General features: G+C 44.2%; 1 long non-coding RNA gene and 2 other non-coding genes across 5 annotated transcripts in view; all 3 read right to left on the bottom strand.

Annotated features, from left to right (window-relative positions):
• The window catches only part of LOC144097308 (uncharacterized), a 16,280-nt gene extending 2,420 nt beyond the window's left edge, over positions 1 to 13,860 (bottom strand). The window contains exons 1-2 of one of the 3 annotated variants that reach the window (XR_013306975.1): positions 13,601 to 13,812; positions 4,933 to 5,011 (exon numbers count right to left, since the gene is read on the bottom strand). This is a non-coding gene — a long non-coding RNA (uncharacterized LOC144097308). Of the gene's footprint in view, positions 1 to 4,932; positions 5,012 to 8,361; positions 8,406 to 13,600 lie in introns of those variants that run through there. The other 2 variants (XR_013306976.1, XR_013306977.1) reach the window with 2 other exon arrangements.
• On the bottom strand, positions 9,897 to 9,968 carry TRNAM-CAU (transfer RNA methionine (anticodon CAU)). Its single transcript has one exon. It is a non-coding gene; the product is annotated as a tRNA-Met (tRNA).
• Positions 10,910 to 10,981, bottom strand: TRNAM-CAU (transfer RNA methionine (anticodon CAU)). Its single transcript has one exon. It is a non-coding gene; the product is annotated as a tRNA-Met (tRNA).
• Positions 13,861 to 16,565: the final 2,705 nt, after the last annotated feature.

Here is a 16,565-nt window from a genome sequence, read left to right as displayed (position 1 = left end):
AGGCCGCGCAGGGCAAGGCGCTCCTTCGCCATGGAAGACGCTGGAACGTTCCACCCGCCGAAGTGGCCGAGATTCGGCTTGCTAAGTCAAAGGAAAGTGCCGTGCGTCACTCCACGGTGTGAATGATGGCGTCAGCAGGGCTAGTTCTAAAATTATCAGCCATCGTGGTCACCGCAAGAAAAGTGTCTTAGCTGTCGCCCAATGAGGAACTCAAAGTGTTCTTATAATTTATTATTGGTTTTTGTGAAAACGAAATGGCGCAGTATCTGTCTCATATATCGGCGGACATCTGAAAAAGAAGGCTGGCCGTAAAAGAAGGGATAAAGGAGGGAGTGAAAGCAGGAAAAAAGAGGTGGTGTAGTGGAGGGCTCCGAAATAATTTCGACCACCTGGGGATCCTTAACGTGCACTGACATCGCACAGCACATGGGCTCCTTAGCGTTTTTCCTCCATAAAAACACAGACACCGCGGTCGGGTTCGAACCCGGGAACTCCGTATCAGTAGTCGAGCGCCCTAACCACTGAGCCACCGCGGCGGGTACCTAAGGGCACCAAGTCAGTATCGATCATGATGACGTGGCTTCTCTGTTGCGAGCAGCTTTTCGCGGGAATAATCTGTTTTAGACTATTAGTGCAACCTTTTGTGATGTTTAAAAATTATTAGCTCTGTTAGCTGCAGCTGAAGAATTGGTGTTTCAAAAAGTAAGCACGTTTTGTGCCGGTGAAAGTGAAGCAGTACTAACTCTGATGGCAGCTTAGAGAAAAACAGTACAGTTTGCATTTCAGGTCGATTTATGGAACACCTACCGTAATGAAGTTCGCGTGACTGCAGTTAGGAGCTGGCGTTGTGCGTAAACCTTTCATTTAAGGGAATCAAATGTCAGTAATTTCAAATCTCTCTTGATATTCCCAGTGGATATGTTCTTGAAGAATGCACCTTACCTTTCTATAAACATTCTTTTATTGGGGAAAAGCTGTTTTCTCAATAAAGTACGCGAATTCATAAACCACCGCTTTGGTCCAGTTCTTGCGACAACTTTTGTTCGCAATGAAGGGGAAAATTCCGAAACTGGGCGTCCGTAAATGTGTGTCTCCTGCAAATTTTTCAACGCCTGTAACGCTCCCTCAATGACATACTGCTGGCATACCGCAGTTTTTCCTACCCGACCAGTAACCAGCACACATGGGCAGCTGAAATGCTGTTTTCATGGCTTAGATAAATATTATTCTGGTAAAAACGATGAAGACGGAGGAAATGGGCCTTCTATGTCGAACTTTCTTCCTGGCCATTTATTTTTAGGAAGTACGTCATCTAAGGCCCGTTTTGACGCTCGACAAGGTTACAACGAAAAGGCCTGCCTCGTGCACATCCATTAGTGTAAATCGCCATGTTTAAGAAGTATTTAAATTTTTATCTCTTTTTACGTGCCTGTTTCATGTTTACCATATGGTCCTCGTTTCCCCCCCCCCCCCCCCCCCGGCCTCAATGTGATGTTCTTGCTGGCGTCCTTGAAAGAAAAGAAATGATGATGCGGACCAGCGTCACGTAATGAACTCGTCTGGTTGAATAGAGCCGAGCATTTTTGTTTCCTTCCCCTTCGTAACGCCGATCGGTTTTTCTAATTTATTTTATAATTTGTTTTTAAATCCTTCAACACTTTGGTGTGGAGGCAACCGGCAACAGGCAAGTTCGCGTCATGGCCAGCAGTTTGCTTTGCTGAAATCGCAGCTTCGGTCATCTGAGTGAATAAGGCAATAAGGGGTCTTTTGTGTCGAGGATAAAAAGTTGCTTCCAATACAGCTCTAAAAAAATAAGAATTAGCTTCTGAAAACTAAGGTTTAATGAAGTTTTACTCTAGCGTCTGCGGATTCCTGCAGGTAACAGCGAGAGAAATGGAGAGATCGATTGCCGTGGAAGTGCACGCAATATGCACAAAAGGTTAGAGTCACCTAGAAGCTGTAGAGTTCTTCAGTGTTTGAATGACAATGTTGCTGCTGACCATCGCAAGGAAGGTCAAGCAGAGGAAGTAGAGCGCAGAAAATAAAAAGTGAAGAAAAAATTAGGTAAAACAAAAAGGGGGTCATTCCACTTTCAGGTAAGGCTGTTCGGAGTATGGGAGCTTTTAAGGACGTCAGCATTGATGATGTGAAAACGAAACTATGATAACAGAGTGCAGCGTCGAGGGCAAGGAAAGAAACTCAGTATTCTCTCTATTGTCAATGTCGCCTGAGTGTTTCGAAGCAGCGACTACGGAAAAGAAATGAAATCATGAAACACGTTCTTTAGCACCAAAAAAGCTCTAGGCTGTTGTGGGGGTTACTACCCTGGACAATAAAATAGGATTTGAAAATTACGTTTTAAGGTGGAGGGGCGCAACTAATTTTTAGTATGTTTGTTGGCCATGGAAATTATTTTCGTAGTACGCGTTACAAAACCAGACCCAGTACAAAGAGCGCTTTACACAAACGTTTTTTTTTTTAACGAAACATCGGCGTTACTCCTTAATTGGAGCAATATAAGACGAAGGCTTCTTTGTATACGTTCAGCTGCCTGGAGTGTTCTATTACGATGCACGATGCTTAGTGGTCTCATACATCTCAAAGCTTTCTGACTGCTAAGCTGCTCAAAATGCTTCATTCTGCTGTCCGCTATTCGCATATAGCTAGCTTCCGCAACACTTCGCTGTTGAAGCTTTGAGGCAACAATATTTTGTGCAATCTAGAGATGGCTGGCCCCCATATGTGAAGTCCATCGAGACTGACGTGCCTAGTTTCTACAAAGAACCACTGCGCGAGAATGTTGTTCAGCAGTAGGGCAAAATTGTTATCAAGAGAAAGCCGGTTGCATCGGGTTTGCCATGCAGGTTGTTGGTCGTTTCGAGCACTTTTTGAATTAAATTCGCCAGAAAGAGAGAAGTTGCTTATAATAGAAAACTTTTTCTTTTAGAATGATGAAGCGGAGAAAAATATAACCTGCCTCTTTTCTCAAGCAAGGAGGAAGGCACGGTAATGTTCTCAGAGTAGAATGTTTGCATTTTGCCGGAAGTTCATGGGCACCACTTACCGTTAAGCTCACACGAAGGGCGCTGCAGTACTGTAGCCAGAGGAGTGCTCGGCAATAAGTGCCTGGCGAAGGTGGCCCCACGCTCTTATACTCGTCGGCCACCTGTCAGCACTCGCACGTCAGTATTTCGATCCCATGAAAAGCAAACATTCGAGTAACGCGCAAACAACCACTAAGGTAGCTGACCGCAGGGCGTAGCTGAACTGTGTGCGAAGTGATTCGATGTTTTGGAGTTTCGCCGATCCCACACAGTTAAGCAACCGAGGACCGTCCGGGAACGTGGGCATGCTCTTAGGCACTTTAGAAATAATTTAAGGGCGGTTCATGAGACGGTCTGGCCATCGGGCTTTCCAAAGGAAGGAATGTGCTTGCTTCGGCGTCACTGCATGTGCAACGGGTTACTGCGAAATAAATTATTGCCTCACACGGCGCCGTTCTCTGCAAGCTTGGCGAATAAGCGTGCGAAAGCAATCAACGCAGAAGCCAGCAGGCAAGTACGTGCTTTTTAGAGCTGAGCGTGGCTACAAGAAGTGTGATTTATTTTGTCTGCAGAAAAGCATAAGCAAATGCACGCGTGCGCCATGGCTTGCGAAAACCAACAGAACATTAAGTTCTCGACGTATTTCAAAATCACAGCTATTTTTTCAGACAAAGGTATTACCACGAATCAAATAGAAGTAATGATGTGTCGAGTATTCAAGACTTACACCTTGCTCCAATACGGCACGCATGAGTCGATTTCACCTCCTGCTTGTACTTTGTAATGAAAGTCGTCGTGTTTAGTTGGTGAAAAAAATGAAATAAAAGAAAAACGCTGATCGCAATATTGGCAGCATTTGCAAAGGTTATGTTGCAGAAAAATTTATGGTGAAATAGTAAGGCTCAGCTGAATGAAGAAATAAATCCACCGCATGGTTGCTGCTGGTTACACAAAACTTGAAAGCAACTGAGAAAAGCCTGAGCGAAGCCGCTTATTAAACTGATATCTTCCTGTCAGCAACGGGTTAGAAAACTCTACCGAACCTTTTTTTTGCACTTGAAACAAAAAACGCACACGTTTAAAAGGTATACCTCTGTCTGCGAAAGACAGGTTCATGGAAATCAAGGCCTGGTTATGACACATATCAAAGAAGGAAGTAGCCACTGAAACGAAACAACGCCTAGGAGAATGTTCCTCTATTATTTCTAAATTTCGTAAGGTTTAATAATGGGAAATTAGCAGTGTAAATATTCCATTGCTCAAAGATAAGTGATTAGCAAATGTAAGAAAAAAACAACCACATGCCGCAGTGGGATCCCAATCGGTAAAGGTCAATGGAAAGTATCCCAGCGCTGGCATGTGTTTGTTTTCATTCTACTTTCAAATTACTTCTCTTTCACCCATTGAATATTCACGCTGTAATTTCCCGTTGTTCCTCATTATAAAATTAAGAAAGAAACATTCTCTCATGTTTTCCTGGGCTTCAGTGACTGTTGGCTTTTTTCCAATGTGTGTCTACGGAAGCAAGATACATAAAAACAGGTGCAATGGAACACGGCATCGTTTTTTAAGCTAATTAAAAGTGTACGCCGCTAGGGGAACGAAATCTGTGTTGGCAGAATAGTGCTGCGTATGATGCCTCAAGTGTTTCCGTGCCTTCTCTTAGCAACACTAGTTCTTGGGGCCATCGCAAATCCAGTGCACAGTAAGATTTATTTTTTTGCAATCAAGAAAAAAAAACGGGGAGGGGGAAGGGAATAAGCAACGCTAATGGAATGCCGTGTTGACGGCGAAATGAAACCGCACATGTTTTCAGACTCAAAGCAGGACATGTTCTGGTTTGTTTTGATCCGAGGCGAAGGAGGAAAAGTAGATGCGTGTCTCTCACCCAAATTCATATCACCTTTCAAAGCATCTGCTTCCTCCTTGGTCTGCTGGCAGCTCATCTAGATGCCACTCGGCCGCCGCTAAAGGAATGAAAACGGCGATAGGTTTTCATAATTAGCGTTCACATCTAAGCGGCAATCTGGCCTATTATGAGTTGAGCGTGAAATAAATTGTAGCTACTGAATAAAAAAAAAACATTGTTGTTACTTTACCTTTATGTCCACTAAGGCTGTGTTTTTTTTACGAGGCTCACACTGTCTACGGCTTTGTGAACAAAAAATGGCAAAGAATGTTTACTACAATGAAATCGGGGACAAAGCAGGGATTTGTGCTGCGTAGAAGACGACGATGAGCGGGCGGTGCCACGGGAACGGAGTGCTCTCGCTTCTCGGACATGCAATCGAGTTTCTCGTACTTACAATCGGCAAGAGACGATTTTGACAAGCTCTGAACGCCCCGATTATAGCTGTCGCCCTAAATACTTTGCCAGGTCAGTTCTTCAGAAAAAGCAGCATGAGGGAATTTCCACCGAATAAATGGCGTCACGTCAGCGGGCAGTTTTTCCAGCTGGGCCGAGATTTGGAAGCCATAGCTGCTAGGGTGTGAGATCCCTTGAGATCATATCTAGTGCTTTCGCGGGACGCCACGCTAGTTCCAGTCGAGCTCCTTCCCGAGCCTCTACCACGAGCACATCTTCCCCTCACAATATCCGCCACACTGCCCGCCATCCAACAGAGCCCAACAAACTCCATACTACTCCATGTACAAGTGCCAACTCGCTTCCACCCGCTCAACCTTCTATACACAATACCTATTCATGGAAAGCTGCTCTATCCAGCTCTAGCCTGGGCATCAACAGCGGCTGATCGCGAGGGGCCGCAGGATAGCAGAAACTGCAGGAGCCGAGAACTGACGACCCCGCCCACGAGGACCGGTCCCACAGTCACCCTTCCTAAACATAAAATCCTTACCACCTACAGAACTCATACCTCTTAAACATTAAACGTTGCCGTAAATGGGTACAGGTCAACCTCTAAGCGACTGCGCACATGGAAGCAGGGTGTTTCATGCATTACAAGTGTCGCTGTCTCACCTACGCAGCAGTGAAATGGCGCAGGTCTTGGAGCTTTCTTTATTTCGGCCAAATGCTTTCAAGTTTGCAAAGAGAATGAAGGAAATTAATTGCCGGTGCTATTAGGCTACCCTAAAGTTATAAGCAAATTAAGGCTCACCGAGATGCCGTAATGCTGTATTATTGTGGTGAACAAGAAACTTTGCCACGATACCACGACGCCATGTGACAGAATACAATGCCCACAACCCGACGGCGATAGAATGGATAATGAACTTTATGGTTGCTTGGTAAGTCGTTCTTACTCCGCTGCTTTAAATTCGCGACCTACGTCTCTTTCGTTTGTTGCGTTCGGAGGCTCCTGAGAACAACGAGAATGACTGGTACAGGCTACTAAAGAACGAAGAGGTTATATTATCACCATCAGCTGAACGACGTCCGCTGCAGGTCAAAGGCCTCTCCCTCAGCCATCGAACTAATCATGTCTTAACTGCCTGTATCCCCGCAAACTTCCTACTCATATACGTCCACCTGACATTCTACTGCCCCTGCTATGTTTGCTTTTGCTCCGATAGGTGATATCAAGAAATAAGTGATAGCGGTACCAAGCCTTCTCCGTCAATTAGGGCTTGATACCTTCGAGGCATGGAGCCCAGGAAGCTGCCAATGAATGGTTGGTCTATGTTTTCTTATTCTTTCAGCAGCTGGTCGAATGTCTCCTCGGCGCAACTGACTGTATGTGTCTCGGACGACGCGCGAAGCCAATAAAAAATGTTGTAATGAACTAACGTGAGCTGATCGGCTTGCCCACTCCACTATATGAACTAGCTCCTTTGTCAACGAATTTTTTTTACCAGCGCCGAAGAGTACTTTGGGTCGTGGTTTTGTTGAAGCATATATCCAAACTCCTAAATATTGCTTCCGTAAATTGCATAACCTTTACAAGAATACTGTGGAAAACCTCTTGCTCATGATGCACTGAATTTTGTGAAAGAGAACAACTCCTCCAGAGGAGATTCAGCACCGTCGCATTACTTTCCCTCCTCCAAGGTTTAAAGTGGATGACGAGGTCCATATTAAGTGCGTTTGGCGTAACTTAAATAACGAACCCCATCAATCTCACACAAAAATAACTTCTACTTGTGTAACCAAATCACACTTTTTTATATTTTGGCTATCACACCAAGTATTCGTTTGCCTGCCTCATCCTGGCCGCCCAATTCTTCTCATTCATGTTGAGGTCTTGAGCTCGGCTCGCGGCGTCTAGCTGAGCACACCGCACATGGCGTCTCATAGTCTATGGAGCCACTGTGGAGCTTAATACAAGGACAGCATCTTTGGAAATGCCGACAAAAGACCGTCGAGAGTTTGTCTCCCACAAACAATGTCTTGGTCGATAATTTGGCTGGTCGATGTGAGGTGTGCCGGTGGAAACCGAAAAAAACAAACATATATGCTGGAGTCTATATCTTTAAATGTTGCGAAGCCGCGTACTGAGCTACTAGGATCTCCGGTAGCGCAGTACGGTAGTGTTTAATCCCAAATTTATCCTCAAATAATTGATATTTGAACAGCCTTGGCGACGTTATATCGGCCTCTCACTCTGCCCATTGTTTATTTAAATATGCAGTTATAGATATAACCGCGGAATACGTCGTTTAAAACTGACGGCAGGCTAATATTAATTCAGAACAGAAGAAAAATGACACAGTAAGAAACGCCCATGATAGGACGAAAATTAAGAACGGGGTGAAGGCGAACAGTAACGCCCTCAACTCCTGGCTGGAGAGGGGGACTTTATTGCGTAAAAAATGCTCACAAAAAGAAAATAAGTGTTTTATTTCCGCGTTTGCGATTTCATACAAAAATATATAAAATATATCATTCAACCAATACTGAATCCCTAATAAGAAGCCGCTTCAGAGAGGTTTGAAACACCGATGAATGCTAGCAAAAGGTGCTTAAAGGGCTATCTGCTGGTCGGGCAAGCAACTATAGTGTAGCTTCTTTCTTCAGGGCTGTTCCTTTGTCAACCTATGGGAGAGTTTAGAACATCTTGCCCTGGCAGTTTATGATGTGTAAGTTAAGGAGTGCTACGTGAAACGCGTTTGCGATTATCATAGTATTATGCGTTTAATTTTTGCTGGTAATAATTTGTTTTCGTGTTAGGACAAGGAACCTTATGCAAGTTTGATTTCGTGAAACGATATCCTCTATTGCTTCGTGGAGCGAACCGGTCTTAGTTTCTACTGGAGGGGATCTTATTTGGGGACTGCTCAGTTATGCCGCCACGTCTTCGCGGGCTTAACGGTGTCACCGTGTGCGGCTAGCGCGTCCTCGTGCAACACTCGCATTTACCTGCAGGGTAGAGAGGGAGTTGCTGCTGCTGCTGCCGCCGCCTGCTGATAAGAAAAAAGAAAAGGAAAGTGCACGGGCCTGCCTACTGGCTCAAGCTGAACCACGCTCACTGCCGCGTGCTGAAAGTAGGAGAGTTAAAGGATACGAGAGCAAAGATAGAAAGAAAAGGCGCGCGCTAATAAGCTCCGGGCCGATCCCGGCGGCAGTGCAATACCGGGCCGACCCGTGCCAGAGTGATTCAAGCCAAGCACTACGCCATATTCCAAAATTAAGTTTAATATCTTGGGTCCAAGGGCACGAAGCAGATATTAAATCAGGTATCGGGTAGTTGTTTTGGTTGGCCTCACAGTGCCTGAAACCAATATTATCGCATAGTGACCATACCCGAACGGGATACCCAGGATTACCGGGAGGGTGATGTTTTGTGATTCCGATGGCCTTTGCCAAATTGTCCTCATTTACTGTATGCAGCTGTTGCTCAGTAAAAATAAAGAAAATACCGCCCGTCGCTCGTCGGAGGCGAAGTACGTGCAAACTCTCTTTATTTCCTAGCCCTGTGTAACCCATGCCATTCTTGAGCACGCAGTTGTACCATTGACCTGGTAAGAAAAACCTGACACGGGCCACGTTTCCTAGCATCAGTCCTTTAGACATACAAAAAAAAACTTGATCACAAAAGGAAACTGCTCCCAAAAGTATTCTGGTGTTGCTGACTGAAGGAAGAAGCTCGAAAGATAAAAAATTTTTCGGAAATTCTTTCTCTCGCAAAATGAACCTCGTCGAACCGAACACGTGCGCTTGTAAAAACACACAAAAGACCCATGAGCGAAACATAAAAACGCGCTCAGTTGGCAAGTTTTCAGCAGGCAAGAATATCGTACACAGCTTTAGGGTCATTCCACACGAAAAGAGACGCGCCAATTTTTTGGTATTTTGGATTTGGCTGAAAAAAATCATATGAGTTAAAACAAGTTTTATGAGAACTGTAGAAACCTTTTTTTAAAAGAATTTTTTTCTTTTCCAACTACCGTGTTCCAAAGTGTAGGAAGTCGCCTTAATCTGGGCATTTCCAGAAAGAACTTTTTCAGAACCTTTCCTTGTTGAAAATAGCGGGACACACCAGTACACGGGTCTCCTAAAGAACGGGCTATGCAGTTTCATCTTTTATGTTTGGTATTGATCTTAGTTCAGCTTAGTTCCATAAATGCTGCAAATATGTGTGGTGCAATGCCTTGGCTGCAGTGCAGTCTGTACTGAAAACAACTTTGTACGCTGTACGCATAGCAGAAAATAGGTCGACATCTAGAACAGCGCGCTGACTGTGGTCGGGGAAAAAAAAAAAGAGCTGGATGTATTGACCTTAGTTCAGCTTAGTTCCATAAATGCTGCAAATATGTGTGGCGCAATGCCTTGGCTGCAGCGCAGTCTGTACTGAAAAAAACTTTGTAAGCTGTACGCATAGCAGAAAACAGGTAGACATCTAGAACAGCGCGCTGACTGTGGTCTGGGAAAAAAAAAGAGCGGGGAAAAAATTCTAGCAGAGCGTGGTTTCGATCCACGGACCTCTGGGTTATGGGCCCAGCACGCTTCCACTGCGCCACTCTGCTGCATGTTTGAAGCGGGAATGCTGCTTGCATGTCAACACTGAACACGTGCTGCCCTCGCTGACGCAATGAGATCTCTTGCTCGTGACTGGCCTTGGCAAAGAACGGCCTTGCGCGGCGGGAGCCGACGACTCATTGCGCGCCTGCGGGGCTGGGCAGTGGTGAGGGTGCAAATGTCCGGTTAGGCGTCACCGTAGGCGAACCCAAAAAAAGAATGAAATACCGCATAGCGAAACTGTCCAGGAGGGGCTTTCCAGCACGCATGCGAAAATGCTTCCGATAGGAATGTAAAGAAGAAATAACTGTAAAGAACGGGTAAAAATAAGATTTTTTTATTTTCGTTGTGAAGCGTAGCATATATAGCTTTCTTATGAGTTTTTTCAATGTAAAGCTATATAGAGCGCGCGTCATGCGATAGGAATCATGGAGAATCAAGGCTTACGGTGCTGTTTTTCACATAACGGCGTAATGTAAAGCACAGTTTCGTGATATCAATATAGCGTCTAATATAACAAGTTCTTTAATGAAATGGCCGGTTTTAATGCACGCCTTGTTGGCTTAGGAAAACACCGAAAGAAACACCCGTCGGTCTGTCCGCAAATGATAGCTTACTGAATGGGCGATAAGGTTATTTACATCGAAAAATATCCCCCGTGGTACTCACAGAAATGGGACTAAAAGTGATAACGACGACTCTCATGGCAAATGCTCCCTGGCCAGGAAGCGAGAGTTTTTGGTCATGGTATATCGCGGTGCCAAATAAGAACGCCTTGTACCCGGAAAAAATTTTCAAGAGCTATTGCTGCGAAAATTTTCGCATCAAATTTTCTGTGGCGGTTGGTGAAAATACGGATAGGCCAATTCTTTAAATGCGTGTATGTTGCAGCCGCACACAGTGGCGGGCGAGCTGACAGCAAAAAAAGAATTTTTAAAGAAAAAATTACTAGCAGAGCGTGGTTTCGATCCACGGACCTCTGGGTTATGGGCCCAGCACGCTTCCACTGCGCCACTCTGCTGAAGCGGTGGTAGCTCGCTGAAGCTTCTTTGCCTTCGGTTCATTGCATGCCATGCAGCCAACGATGGAGATGCGGACATGAAGCTCGCTGATGGGATGATTGTGCCACAGTTTAGAGCCATTTTTCATGAAGGCGCTTTCTCTATCGACTGCACAAGCATGTGCGGCCGAGCACATCGCATACTGCGTTGATGGATGTGAGCCGAATGTACTCTTTCCGCAAGTTTCTCTATTAGCCGATATTGATTTCGCGTTTTGAATGACTTCATTGTGATAGCGACTTCCGCACGACTGATTTTATTGGTCAAAGTATTTATCCACTTGTAGTATTTATTGATGAAAAGACCTATTTCAACATCATGGCGTCTTCTCCATCATGACGAAAGAATACTTGCATAATTGGATTAAAACAGTTTAGACTGGACACTGAAATTTCTCCGCAAAAATTACCGAATCCTAGGAGGATATTACTGGTGTGGGGGTATCGGTGAAAAAAAATTCAGGTGAAATGAGCAAAATTATCAAATAAATATTGAAAGTTGATGCATTTTTTGTTTTATAATGAATTTGAGATCATGATAAAACCTGAAAAAAATGTATTGAATTAATCTTATCAGTCTACCTTTTTGGCACTTGCAACAGTTGGCGAACCACTAGTTCCTTCTCTACTGTAAAGAGATTGTCATGTGACACTGACGACTTCCAAGTTCGGTCACTGAAGTGCGCTTTTAAAGTGATCTTTAGTGCCACCACAAACAACGCATTCATCTTTAATCTTGCTGAAAATATATTTCTGGGTTTTTTACAAATGATTCCGGCCACTATTTTAGGTTCGACATAAAGGCAACAAAAAGAACCATATGGCGGCGTCTTGACCAATACACTTTGTGAAATTTATACATACATAGTTTCAGTACCGAAAAATGTATAAACTCTAAGGACTATTCAAAATTAGCTGTCGTTTTAACTTTGGTTAACCCAGGGGAGAAGCGAAAGCTTCCTTTGTATGGCTACGTTCACAAACGCCACACACACTGCCGAACGGATTGTCTAAAGTGTCGGTGAAGTGCCTGTTGCTCGATGGGGCAGTTGCCACCTGCCGCGGTGGGCAGGTTCTGATGACGTCAGTAGGTCAGATGACCTGCCACATGGCACCAGGTGACACCACGTGACTTCTTCCGGCACTTAGGGAACTGTTCATTGACTATGTTGTATTTTGTTACTGTGTCGAAATATTTTTACCTGTCATTTCTCTTTTTTTTTATTTCTCTAACAATGCATAATGACTGTCCTGTGTAACTGTCTTTGCTAATGCTGCCGACTTCTACGGGTGACGAAGCTTGTCAAGCGGTCATTGCGAACCGCTTTTTTTTGTCACCCATGGCTTCTCTACTGCAAAAGCTGAAATAAACATGACTTCACTTGACCTGTCACGTGACTGCACTGACCTGCCCTGTTGAAAACCTGGCGTAGTGAAGCTTTCGCTTCAATAACGGCTAGTTCCAGGTCTGTAATTAGAACCAGGCGTCTTAATCTAACATGTGCATGTTAGCTATTATAATTTGGTTAGGGAGCTTCGTCTCGCGAGCCCGGCTCAGCTATTTTGGCATGTTTTCTGTCACTTTCAGTACTATACCACAAATACATTGCCAGAAATTTGAAGGTAAGTAGAAAAAAAAACAACACGCACTGATACCATAAACAAGTTTGCTATTCTTAGTAAAAAAGGAAAAGGAATTTAGAGGACAAGTGAAGGAAAACGGAAGAGGCGAACAACGACAAGAAAAACAGGGAACGCGTAAAACTAGTTGGAAAGTAATTGACAAGGCTACTGGATTCTGCGGGAGCGAGAAGAAACATAGGGAAAGGGCGAACAACGACCATTGGACCTCAGCACAATAAGAAATTGGAAGCAGGACGAAACTAAGCGGAAACCGGCATTAAATTAAACAAACAAGGCAAGAAAAACTTTTCCGCGCCTGCGCCATGACTTGGGCGTTTTATATATTGCGAGCAGCTGTTGGTCAAAGGTGGGCTTTGAAGGAAGAGAAAGACGCCCGAACTTTGTTTAATGCGAAGAGTTGACGTCAAAAAGCGGTGCAATTAATACAGTAAATTTCGAGTTTTTGACATGTACTTGGACCGTGCTAGAGAAGTGTGATCGCAGTACGGTCAAGAAAATATTTAAGTAATGAGGAACGTTCACAGAATGGAGGTTTAGCAAACGCTTTAATGGCGGGCTTTGTAGTTGCTGTGTCGCAGCCGGAAAGTCGTTATAGTCAAACCAATCCACTTTATGCCGCACTCAATACAATGCAACATGCAGAGCAGGTTTGCACGGCCACAGGTTTGCATCCTCTTAGTTTTGAATATGGGATCGCAGCAGGTGCAATAGTTTCTTTACAAAAAAAAAAAAACTGTCTTCGAGAGGAAGAAAAGCATTCGGAATTTTTTTTTGTATAAAAAAAGCAATAGAGTAATCGTATACACAACACGCACCACTAAAGAAGAACGTCCCAGCGTTGAAGAGCATCTATACGAGACGTTATATAAAGTTTGACTGTTGAGCCTAAAATAGGTAAACAACAGGCGACAATTTTGCTGGAAACTTCAAACTTACTTTCCGTGCCGAGCGAGCGTGACCAGCTCTCCGCGCCTCAGTTCTCGTCTTCCGCAGTCCGTACTTTTTTTGTCTGTCAGCCGGCAGCCACAGAAAGCGAAAGAAAGCGGCGGAACCTCCACGTAGCGCAACCTCCACCGTTGAATGCTAAGCTGACTGCTCTGCGCTTACTGAAGAAACTGCGCAATGCTGTATCTCGTGATCTGTGGGGCTTCGCAATGGAATGACGTCACTGTCTCTGTCGTGTTTTCCGTGGCCTCCGGCGCTCTCCGAGTGTACGTGGAAGGAAGGCCCGCGGGAAAGGTGTGGAAAGAGTGATGTTTGCACGGAGAGCTAGAGAGATTGATGAGAAGATTACCACCAAAGATTGCGCCCAGCGGCTCAAGGGTGGCAGGAAATCGCTGGCCACATGACGGCTCCTTTCACTTTCTCACGTTCCTCCGTCCGAAATTACACTCTCGTGCGTCACGTGGGATATTTCTCTGTTCCTTTTTCTTCTCTCGATAGGAAGGTGCAAATGAAAATAGCATAATGCAGCAGACTTATGCTATTTATGGACGGCGTTTAACTTTATGAGCGGTTTAGAAGACCATTTCCTGTCGATACGCCGTAACAATGTGGTAGAAAGTGGCCCCGCTCATGTCTTGCATTGAGGCCCACGACTTATTGCGGCGTGTTTTTGTACCAATAGCTTTATTCAGTTTGCAACAATGCAGAGTGACAAGTCCGTCGAATTCTATTTCGTGCTTACTGGCCATGGATGTTTTGAAACTTCACGAGCAATCAGCTCGCTGGACATTCGTTTCTTCGTGGGAGTGTCATAGATGAAGCATCTGCTTGATAACGTGTCTGCTGATGAGCCGCTGAATAACAATAGTAATTGACATTATCTTCAACGGTCCGGATGTTACATTTTTTGTGCGGCCTTTAGTACAACTGCTTCATACAATATACAGTAATCATATTGGATTGTTTTGTTGGATATTTGATTATTAATGTTGCATCGGCTCACGTAAGGCTGAAAAAGCCTGTGGAATTTTGCGAATGCGTCCACTCTGGAAACCCTTCAAGGGGGCTCAGGATCATGGAGCCTCACTAAGGCTAAAACACAAATAGACTTTAAGCACTGCAGAGCGCGTACGAAAGTCTGTGTAGCGTATTCAGAAGATATGATCGACAACCCGTCTCCTGTAGCGTTTGATGTATGTATCACTTGGCCGGCCACTATGGAATATTCCATTGGATGCCTGCAATTTTCAGTACTTTTCGAACTTAAATGGCAGATAAGCACCCGCAAGGGTCTTCAGTACTTAAAAATCTTATGAACCTTTAATGACACGGATATTTTATCACTGAGCAGTCACCAGAGTCGTTGCAGTGGCTTAAGCGCCAATACTCCCCTCCCCCCTATCCCCCCTCTATTTCCATTCTAGGCCTCCGCTCCGTGCTATGCGCCAATTTAGAGCTTGCTTCATCGCATACAATAGATAATTGAATGAAATATGGCATGAAGTACGTGCTTACTGAATATATACCGTATGTTACACAAAAAGCAGAAAAACAAAGGCTTGAAATTGGCATTTTGAACCCAGCAGCAATACTTTTGTGACGCGGAAAAACGAGGCGACTGTCAGTGCGAAAATTAGCAGAGAAAAGGAACAGGGAGCGCGTCACAACATTGTATGAGCCTATAAAGAGCTAACGTCGATGCGAGTAGGAACAGCTGGCGAGTGCATTGTGGGTCTGGTGCAGCTTTTGCAGGTGACGTTGCGATAGGCTTCGAACCGTACTAGAAAACCCAGTGTAGAAACCGGCTGCTGAATGCCGGACGACGGCAGCAGCGAGCCGAGTGGAGGCCGCGGTTGTGCACGGGCGTAGTTGCGCCTCAGGCACAAACAATCGTGGAGCAACAAAGGCAGAACACACGACTGTCCCCTAACGGCAATTAAGTGCAGCGGTGATGACAGCGCCCTTCACCCTGTCAGCCTAGATGTGACGTGTGCATCACAGAAAAAGCCGACACTACGCTGTGATCGATCCGGGTGAGAATTTTGAAAAGCAGGGTTATTGAAAATGATTAATAAATCGCCAGTTCTGTTCCAGGAACTCACACCTAATGTGAACGCTGAGAAGCATGCGCTTTACGTATTGAATAAATTTATAAATTTATCGGCATTCTTTATGCCACTTCCCTAGTGCCCTGAATTAAAACGGAGGCCACCCAACGACTATTTGAAAGTGAATTCATACCCTCAAGGTTGCCTGAAAAAAAAAAAAAACGAACGCTCACCTGTTGCAAACACTGTGCTAACAAGAGAAAACGCGGGCCCTGATCTTGCAGGAGTGAACAAGGACAGCTTATGCAATTAATTTTTGATTCATTTTGTGTACTTTCCCTTACATGATACCTCTAACAGGGACATTTGCGGTCACAACAAACAAACAAACAAACAAACAAACAAACAAACAAACAAACAAACAAACAAACAAATAAATAAATAAATAATTAAGTAAATAACGATTACAGGATTGCATCTAAGTCTGCTTAAAAGCGCAAACGGGAAAGCCTTTGCCTTTCCTCTCTTTATCAATCCCTTTTTCATTATTTTTTAAGTTTTTTTATTTGAAACTTCGTTGATTTTATTTTTACGTTTTCATCTTTATCTCTAACCTTTTTGTTTTTGTTTCATTTCTTTATTTTTGTGTTCATTTGATTTTTATACTAATTAAGCGTTTTCACGCAATTACATCGTTTTTCAACGAATCAGTCACACAAAACCTGCTTCAAACACAGCCTTTATTTTCATTAATTCAATTGAATTAACTAGCTAATTAAAATAAATCAAGCAAACTTTTCCATTTGAAGATCTACTCACGCGCTACTTAACACAATCAAACTTTTGCACATTTATCTCCACAGAACGACATAATCGTGCGGGCAAAATTTCTGAACACTTCTTGCTTA

This window comes from Amblyomma americanum, chromosome 7 (genome assembly GCF_052857255.1).
Source record: "Amblyomma americanum isolate KBUSLIRL-KWMA chromosome 7, ASM5285725v1, whole genome shotgun sequence".
Lineage (NCBI taxonomy): Eukaryota > Metazoa > Arthropoda > Arachnida > Ixodida > Ixodidae > Amblyomma > Amblyomma americanum.
The sequence above is the reverse complement of the archived record's forward strand: the minus strand, read 5'-3'. Positions and strand labels throughout refer to the sequence as shown.